The sequence below is a fragment of the Hyaena hyaena genome, unplaced genomic scaffold, assembly GCF_003009895.1.
Source record: "Hyaena hyaena isolate Hyena2069 unplaced genomic scaffold, ASM300989v1 scaffold_797, whole genome shotgun sequence".
NCBI classification, from domain to species: domain Eukaryota; kingdom Metazoa; phylum Chordata; class Mammalia; order Carnivora; family Hyaenidae; genus Hyaena; species Hyaena hyaena.
Genome location: NW_024081432.1, coordinates 697,041 through 706,688, shown reverse-complemented (window position 1 = coordinate 706,688; position 9,648 = coordinate 697,041).

The window sequence follows — 9,648 nt, the reverse complement described above, 5'->3', positions numbered from 1 at the left end:
TAACTCTTCTCCCTACTTCACCCTGGGAGGATAAAACAGAAGGTTCTTCCCTTTGAAAAAAATTGAAATGATTTGGGGTAGACAAAGGTGGTGGGTTCGGGAGTTGGTTGTCCAAAGTGAAAGGGTCTTTATTCTGGCATTTAGACATTCCCAAATGCAAGTTCATTCCCCTGCCTGCTCACTCTGCTATGAAAGCAGCCAGTGATAAATTCTATTCATGTTCATTCAGCTGTTCTATTGATTCATTCTCACATATGGCTAGGCAATATAAGATCATCTAGATAATTGAGAAAAATGTACAATGTAAAAAAAAATCAAGAAACACATAAAAATAGATACTGGTGGACACAGATATATTATTAGGAACATAAATGCTAATTAGCACATGCAGAAACACTAAAAAAGAGAATAAATGAACAAATCAAGAAGAAGATGCTATAAGAAAGGAACACATAGAGAATAAGAAACATGGAATGAAAAAAAAATGGCTAATTTGTCTTTAAAGCATTGGAAGGTTAAAAGCCAAAGAATAGAAATAGAAAGCCCAGAAATAAACCCATGCATATATGTTCAACTAATTTATGACTAAGGTGCCAAGAATACATGATGGGGAAAATAGTCTTTTCAATAAATGGTGTTGGAAAAACTGAGCAGCAACATCCACACTTGATCTTAGCCAAAAGGCCGAGAAACGATGAGCAGCAACATCCAAAAGAATAAAACTGGATCCTTATCTTACACCACACACAAAAATCAACTTATAATGGATCAAAGATTTAAACATAAGACCTGAAATTATAAAACTCTTAGAAGGAAACATAAGGGAAAGGTCTTTAACACTGATCTTGACAATGATTTTTTTGATACAACACAAAAGCACAAAAATAACTAAGTGGGATTGTGTCAAACTAAAAAGTTTCTCCATAGCAAAATGATTTTGTCATTTTTTAAATGTTTATTTTTGAGAGAGAGAGAGACAAAGTGCAAGCAAGGGAGAGGTAGAGGTAAAGAGACACAGAATATGAAGCAAGCTACAAGCTCTGAGCTGTTAGCACAGAGCCTGATGCGGGGCTTATACTCACAAACTGCAAGATCATGACCTGAGTGAAACTCAGACACAACCAACTGAACCACACAGGTGCTCCTCTACATAGCAAAATAAACAAAATGAAAACGGAACCTATGGAATGAAAGAATATTTTCATACAATATATCTGATAAGGGGTTTATATCTAAAGTATATAAGGAACTCCTATAACTCATTAGCAAATGACAAATAGCTCAGTTAAAACTGAGCAAAGAACCTGAATAAACATTTTTCAAAAAAAGACATACAAATGTCCAACAGGTATATCAAAAGGTGCTCAACATTGCTAATCAACAGGAAGATGAAAATCAAAAGCAAGATGAGATTACACCTCACACCTGTTAGGATGGCTATTATTTAAAAAGTCAACCAACAACAAGTGTTTATGGGGATGTGGAGAAAAGGGAGCCCCTCTGCACTGTGGGGGGAAATGTAAAACTCATAGAGCCGTGATAGAAAACAGTATGAAGTTTCCTCAAAAAATTAAAACTAGAACTGCCATATGACCTAACAATTCTACTTCTGAGTGGAATACAAAAAATAAATAAATGATCACTATCTCTAAGGTGTATGTGTGTTCTACGTTCATTGCAGCATTATTCACCATGGCCAAGATATGGAAACAACATAGCATCTGTTGATGGATAAATGAATAAAGAAAATATAGTATTTTTACATGTATCTATATATACAAGGGAATATTACTTAGCCTTTAAAAAAAGAAAATTTGCAACAATATGGATAAGTCTGGAGAACATTATTGTAATTGAAATAAGCCAGACATAGATCGATAAATACTGCATAATCTCATACTAGGAATCTAAAACAAACAAAATAACAAAAATAGAAACATAAAGCTCATAGTAATAAAGAAGAGTGGTTACCCAACACTGGGGGGAGGGGTGGGAGAACAGGAGAGTTATTGATCAAAGAGTAAAACCTTTCAGTTATAAGATAAAGATGTTTGGGGCACATGGGTGGCTCTGTTGGTTGAGCATGTGAGTCTTGATTTTGGTTCAGGTCATGATCCCAGGATTTTGGGATCAAGCCCTGTATCAGGCCCCACATGGATCATGGAGATTGCTTGAAATTCTGTCTCCCTCTGCCCCTCTCCCCTGTTGAGTGCCCTGTTTCTCTCTCTTTAAAAAAAAATTAGAAAATGTATCGGGTGCCTGGGTGGCTCAGTCGGTTGGGCATCTGACTTCGGCTCAGGTCATGATCTCACAGTTCATGGGTTCGAGCCCCGCGTCTGGCTCTGTGCGGAAAGCAAGCTCAGAGCCTAGAGCCTGCTTCAGATTCTGTATCTCCCTCTCTCTCTCTCTGACCTTCCCTTGCTCGCGCACTCTCTCTCTCTCTCAGAAAAAAATAAAACATTAAAAAAATTTTAAAAACTAGAAAATTAAAAAAAAAAGATGAATAGGGGTGCCTGGGTGGCTTAGTCGGTTAAGCGTCCGACTTTCGCTTGGGTCATGATCTCACGGTTCGTGGGTTCGAGCCCCGCATCGGGCTCTGTGCTGACTGCCAGCTCAGAGCCTGGAGCCTGTTTCAGTCTGTGACTCCCTCTCTCTCTGACCCTCCCCTGCTCACGCTGTCTCTCTCTCTCTCTCCTAGAAATAAATAAAACATTAAAAAAAAATTTAAAAAAAAGATGAATATGTTCTGGAGCAAGGAGTAGGTGGCTATACCATTAGGTGACTGTAGTTAACAATTATGTACTGTATATAAGAAATTTGCTAACAATATAGATCCTAAGTGTTCTTACCACACACACACAAAGTATATGAGATAATGGATATATTAATTAGTCTGATAATTAATTGGATTGTAGTAATCATTTCACAATGTATACTTATATAAAAACATTAGTTTGTATACCTTAAAAACATACAACTTTTATTTGCCAGTAAATAAAATAAGCTAGGGGAGAGGAAGTAGAACAAAAGATAAAGGAAATATTAGAGATAATGAAGTCAGGAAATTATTCTAGGAAGCCCAACCAGTCAGCTGATAGAAGTATCAGAAGCTTCTTTTCTGATTAGGAAATCAAAAAGAAAGAAATTATTTTAAAAAATACTTGAAAAGAATTTCTCTCAATCGAAAAACAGGACTCTTTAAGGACCTGTTGGGTATCTATATTGATTATTATTTTAAGACCAACTGCATGATTTTCTTGAATTTTCAGAACACCAAGGATAAACAAAGGATTCTAAAAGTTTCCTGGAAGAAAACAGAGGCCAAATATATTGCCATGACATTTCCTTCCTTCCTTCCTTCCTTCCTTCCTTGTTTTCTGTTTTTTCTTTCTTTCTTTTCTTTCTGTCTTTTCCTTCCTTCCTTCCTTCCTTCCTTCCTTCCTTCCTTCCTTCCTTCCTTCCTTCCTTTTCTTTCTTTTGAGTAATACTACACCCAATGTGAGGCTTGAATTCAGGCACCCATCAAGATTCTTTTAAGCATTATTTTCGTAATTCCCAGAAGATATCTGCTAGTACATCAAACCAATGAACAAAAGGGCAAGTCAGAAAAATATACCAGATGACTACTCTTTTTTCTAGAATACGGATAGCACCAGGTCTTTGAGTAAAGACAAAGTAGCTTACAGGGTGAAGAGGCTGCAGTGTGGAAGCAGGAAGGGCCATCCTTTACTGGGACTTCAGGTCAGGGGAAGGCTGTGGCCTCTTGTTAAAAAGCATCCTTGTTGCTACCTTGGCAACTTTCAAAGATTCTTTTTTAACTGACAACATGGGTAAATACAACTGAAGAGATTTCACAGATTGAGGTACACACAATTTTGAAGTCAAATATGACAAAGAAGCTCCCATTAAAGATCGCAGGCTTAGTGCTGTTAAAATATCAAACGTATTCAAACTGAAGCACAGACCTCCCCTACATTTTAATGCTCACTCTCACTCTATCTTTTGAATCCCATTTATTCACTCATGAAACAAATATGCATTATATCTGAGGACCTTCCCTAGGCACTATGCCAGCTATGATGAATGCAATAGAAAGTCTCTGTCGTCATGAAATGCTGTCTGTGAAGATAATGAAGAGGATTTGGTGAGAGAAAAGAATGCAAAGGGGAGGGAGACTCACTTGGATGGAATGATCAGGGAAGGGCTCTCAAGCGGGTAACATTTCAGCAGATTCAACAGATCCAACTAGGTGAAGGGGTGGTGTGATGGGTGGTGCAGTACAAAACAGGGAATGGTAGTGTGAATACCCTAAGGTAGGAAACAGCTTGGGGGCAGGGGGTGGGGGGGAGAAACTCAAGGATCTGATATATTGGACCAAAGTAATGGAAAGGGAGGATGTCCCAAGAGACTGGAAGGGTAACTAGAACAATTAACACATTGGGCCTGTAGGCTATTGTAGGAAATTAGAATAAAATCCAAAGTGTGGTGAACCCTCTGAAGAGCTTAAAGCACATTTGGGGGGCACCTGTGTAGCTCAGTAGGTTAAGCATCTGACTCTTGATTTGGGCAGAGGTCATGATCTCAAGAGACCGTTGTAGGGCTCTGTGCTAAGTGTGGAGCCTGCTTGGGAATCTCTCTCCTCTATTCTCTCTTCTCTCTCTCTCTCTCTCTCTCTCTCCCCCTTTCTTGCTGTTCATGCTAGTACATGTGTTCTCTATCTTTCAAAAATAAACATTAAAAAAAGCACAGCAAGGACATGAACTCATCATGTATGGTCTTGTGTTTTATCTACGTAAGGATTTCATCATGTGCATTTTTCACAGGCATCTCAAAACCAAAACCAACAGACATCATCTTCCTTGCCCCAAAGACTTCTTCACCTCTTTCCATGCCTCCCTTCACCCTCCAGTCCTTTCAAATATTTTCTGAGAATGAACTTTGTCAAAATACAAACTGGGTCCCTATACTAGCCAAATGGCATAATATCACTAACTTAACACTTTCAGTTTCCTCACACCAACATCCAGTCAGCAACTACGTCCTATTAACAAACTAAATCCTGTTGCAAAATGTCTCTCTAATTCTGCCTAGGTTTGGCATTTGTTACTGATTATTTAATATTAGTAATAATAGCTATAGCACTATTGCTACTACAACAACTACTACACGTACTTTTTTTTTAAGTAGCTCCACACCCAATGTGGGTCTTAAACTCAAGACCCTGAGATTGAGAGTCACACACTCTGCCAACTGAGCCAGCCAGCCACCCCTATTATAAGTTCTTCTAACAGTGATTTCTCTGGAGTAGGCTTTGTTCTATGCATTTTATATAAATTAACACATTTATTTTTCACCAAATCCTAAGAAGTCTAGATCCACTGCCTCGTTATGGTGTTCTTACAAGCTGGCATTACTCTTTTTAAGCCATCCTACTCATTTTATTGACAGACTAATTTCCTCCCCACAAAGTGCTGATCAAGCTGAAGGGCATCACTGGTCTCTCAATTCTTTAAGAATACGTCTCAATTCCTTAACTTGACTAGTGCCCTCTCATGGTTTGGCTCTAATCTACACTTTCCAATTCATAACCCACTTCTCTATACATAATAGATTTTTGCTATACTGGATTCAATATATTTGTAATTATCCTAACACAGCAATTCTCAGATTGTAATTGTTTGCCATTTTACTCTCATTTTCTCATGAGTGTACAGTGGAGTTTTCCAGAGGCTACATGATGTGTGATACAACAACAGACCAAATGCAGAAGCATACAGGAGAACACAGTAGTCTTCGAGTAAGCCAGACATTAAAGAGATTTACAAAAAAATATGATGTAATGCTATTCTTCTTACTAATATTTTGTTTTGAAAAAATATATTAATTTTTTGTAAAAGTATCCTGTGGATATTAAGACACAATGGATTTATTGTTATTTTAAAATGAATTAACAAATATTTCTAAAATCTGTTTTAATTTCTAATAAACTAAATATAAGAAGATAGTTACATAAACTAAAACTCTTTGGGGTCCTTAATAATTTTTAAGGTTGTAAAGGGGTCCTCGAATAGCTTGAGAACCACAGTTTGAATGGTTAGGAATATATACTTTAAAATCAGATTGGCTTGGAGGTACTAAAAACTTATTGATCTCGGGAAAGTTAAGGTTATATCAGAATCCTGAGTTTCTTCAATAGCAAAATGAGAATAATTATCAACGTTATAGGCTAATAGGACCAAAATACCTGAGCCATAATTGGCACATGTAAACCTACAGCAAGTGGGAGATTCTGCCATTATATGATCAACATAACAATCGTTTTTTTTTTAATTTTTTAAACATTTATTTATTTTTTTGAGACAGAGCACAAGCTGGGGAGGGGCAGAGAGAGAGGGAGACACAGAATCTGAAACAGGTTCCAGGCTGTGAGCTAGCTGTCAGCACAGAGCCCGATGCGGGGCTTGAACCCACAGACGGCAAGATCATGACCTGAGCCGAAGGAGGACGCTTAACTGACTGAGCCACCCAGGCGCCCCATAACAATCATTTTTATTGTCATTTCCCGAGTGTGCTCTAGCCTTCCAGCTTCCGAATTATTAGTGACCTTATATCTGCAGGGACTGCCTTCTTAGCGATTTTTTTTACCTACTGAGAGCCAACAGAGATAATATTTTGTAGAATTAGGTGACTCTCTTCACTCCTCCTCGGACCCATCATTCAGGCAGACCTATCATTCAGGCAGTAGAGATAGCTTCCCTCTTCTGTACATGCAATTCTGAACCAAAGAAGGCCGAACCAAAAAGACCAAAGTGTTATATTCTTTGTTTCTTCGTTTCTAACTACACTTTTATAACTTAGAGCAAGGATATTAATCTTAGAGTCTGGAGCCTGGGAGGGGAATAAAAAGGACTTTTGAAGATCAAAAGCTTGGCTTTAAATACTAAGCACCAAGGCCTGGCAGACTGAAAGCTTGGTATTTATTCTATGAGGAAGAAAAAAAAGGGAAGAATACAAACGGATTGCATAAGAGCATTATTATGAAAGGAAACCAAAGTCTGACCAAGTGGCAGGAAGCATGAAGATCAGATGGACAAGTCTACAGATTGGATGTCCTCTGAATTTCTGATAAGGCTCATTAAACTCAGTCCTGAGATGGGGAGATGAATGATAGAAATTACAGATTATGGGAAATCTCACAGACAGCATGGGCGGGGTTGGGGAGGGCTGGTACCTCAAGATCTAAAGTATAGCCCAGAGGTTACAAAGTTCTTGGAGATGAAGAATCCTACTGTCTGACCAATGTGGGGCCTCAGTGACAGCTGTGACAATTGTTCAGGTAGACTGCTGAATATATCTGGTTGGAATCCCATAATCCCAGCGTCAGGAGAAAGAGAATGTTAGACGTGTTCCTATAATTCCCATAGATCAAGACAAAAGCAGAAATAGTCAAGAATATGCTGGTAGACCCAAAGTTGCCAGGAGCCAAATGAGTGTGTGGACATTGGACTAGAGGTCACTGCAGGACCACATTCAACAGTAGCAGATAATAACGTCAACAGCAGGAAACAGAAAAAAGTCACACCCAAGCCAGGACTGGGAGAAAATATAAACTAAACATACTTGATAAAGAACTCGTATCCAGCTTATTTTAAATAACTCTTACAACTCAGTGATAAAAAGACAGCCTGATAAAAATGGGGGCAAAATAGTTGAAGATACTTAACCAAAGAAAAAGTACAGATGGCTAATAAGCACATGAAAATATGTTCAATATTATTAGTCATTAGCAAAATGAAAATTAAAGCCATACTGAGAAGTACTGCATACCTACTAAAAGTGCTAAGACTAACTCTCTCCAGTGTTGGTGAGGATGTGGAGAAACGGGCAATCTCATACAGTAATGGTGGGATTGCAAAATTGCACCCCTGGAAAATATTTGGTAGTTTCCTATAAACACACACCAGTCATTTGATTCATAGATATTTATTCAGGGGAAATAAAAACATATGTCCACACAAATATTTGTATTTGAATGTTCATAGCAGCTTTTATTTATAATAGCCAAAAATTGGAGCAACCCAAATGTCTACAAACTGGTGAATGCTTAGTACTTCTACACAATGTAATACTATTCAACAACTAAAAAGAACTAACCACTGATCAGTGTAACCCAGATACATCTCAAAATCTTGTGGTAATTGAAAGAATCCAGAAACAAAAGGCTATATGCTGCATGATTCCTTTAATATGATATTCTACAAAGACAAAACTATAGTGACAAATGATAGATCATCAGGTCCTAGTGCCAGATGGTGGGAAGAGGACGTTGATTTCAAAAAAGCAGAACTTTTTGAGGTAATAGAAATATTTTCTGTGCCATCCAATATGGTAGTCCTACCCACACATGACTATGGAGCACCTGACATATGGTTCTTAGGACCAAAGGACTGGATTTTTCGCTACTTAGAATTTAAATTAAATTAAATATAAATACAATTAAAAATTACAATGGAAAACTTTTACGTATGTTAGGAGAAAATTGGGTCTTTTTACATATTTTTTCTACCGTGAACTTTATAAAATCTAAATACAAATCATGTGTTTTTGATGCAAATTTTGTGTCTGAATTGTGATATCCTGTAAGGGTAAAATACACAATGAATTTCAAAGAATTAATGTGAAAAAAGATATAAAATACCTTGATATATTTTTATATTGATTACATATCAAAATAATTATACTTGGATATATTAAGTTAAAATATATTATTAACAATTTAATTCACCATTTCTTCTATTTTTTTTTAAATGTGGCCACTGGAAAATTTTAAATTAAATTATGTGGGTTATATTATATTTCCACTGGATAGCACTATCTTATATAACAATCATAGTAATGGTTATAAGACTGTATGCCCTTGTCAAAACTTATTGAACTGTACGTTTAACTAGCAAATTTTATAATATGTCAGTTATACCCCATTCAACAGATTAAAATAAAAAAGATAAACAATACCATCAGGAAGACGGGTCAAGATGAGTTACCTCCGGAGAGGGTAGAAATGAATTACTCTTGTGGGGTGGAGGGTACAAAATGAGTTTACACTTGGGGTAGAGGATACAATGGGTAACAACTGGGAAGGACTTGCTTTATGCCTTGTGGGGATAAGATAAGTACCATCTGGAGTGAGGACAAGATGAGTTATAGCTGGAAGGCAGCACTACAGGGATAGAGGTCCATATGGAATACCAGAAAAAGTAAATGTGCTTAGCTGATTCTCATGAGGATGTCACAGAGATGCCATTCTGATAGGGAAAGGGGAAAGTACAGGATGGTTGGGTGATTGTGAAATGGGATGCTTAGATCTTTAGTTATCTGTTTAAATATGAAAGTTGCTGCGTTACCATGAACTGGTGAGTACATCTTCTGACATCAGCAGAAGCAGAGGTCAAAACCAATAAAGCTGCATTTTTGCCCCAGTGAGTTGATGGGCTATTGTGACTATACATTTTAAGCCATGAATATGCCCAAAAGTCAAGTGCTTTTTATACATTTCCATATTTTGTCTTCTAAAATCAAATGATATGATCGCCAAAAGCATGGTACCCAAAGTGACATAAGGTACCTCAGGCACCATACAGGTGCTGG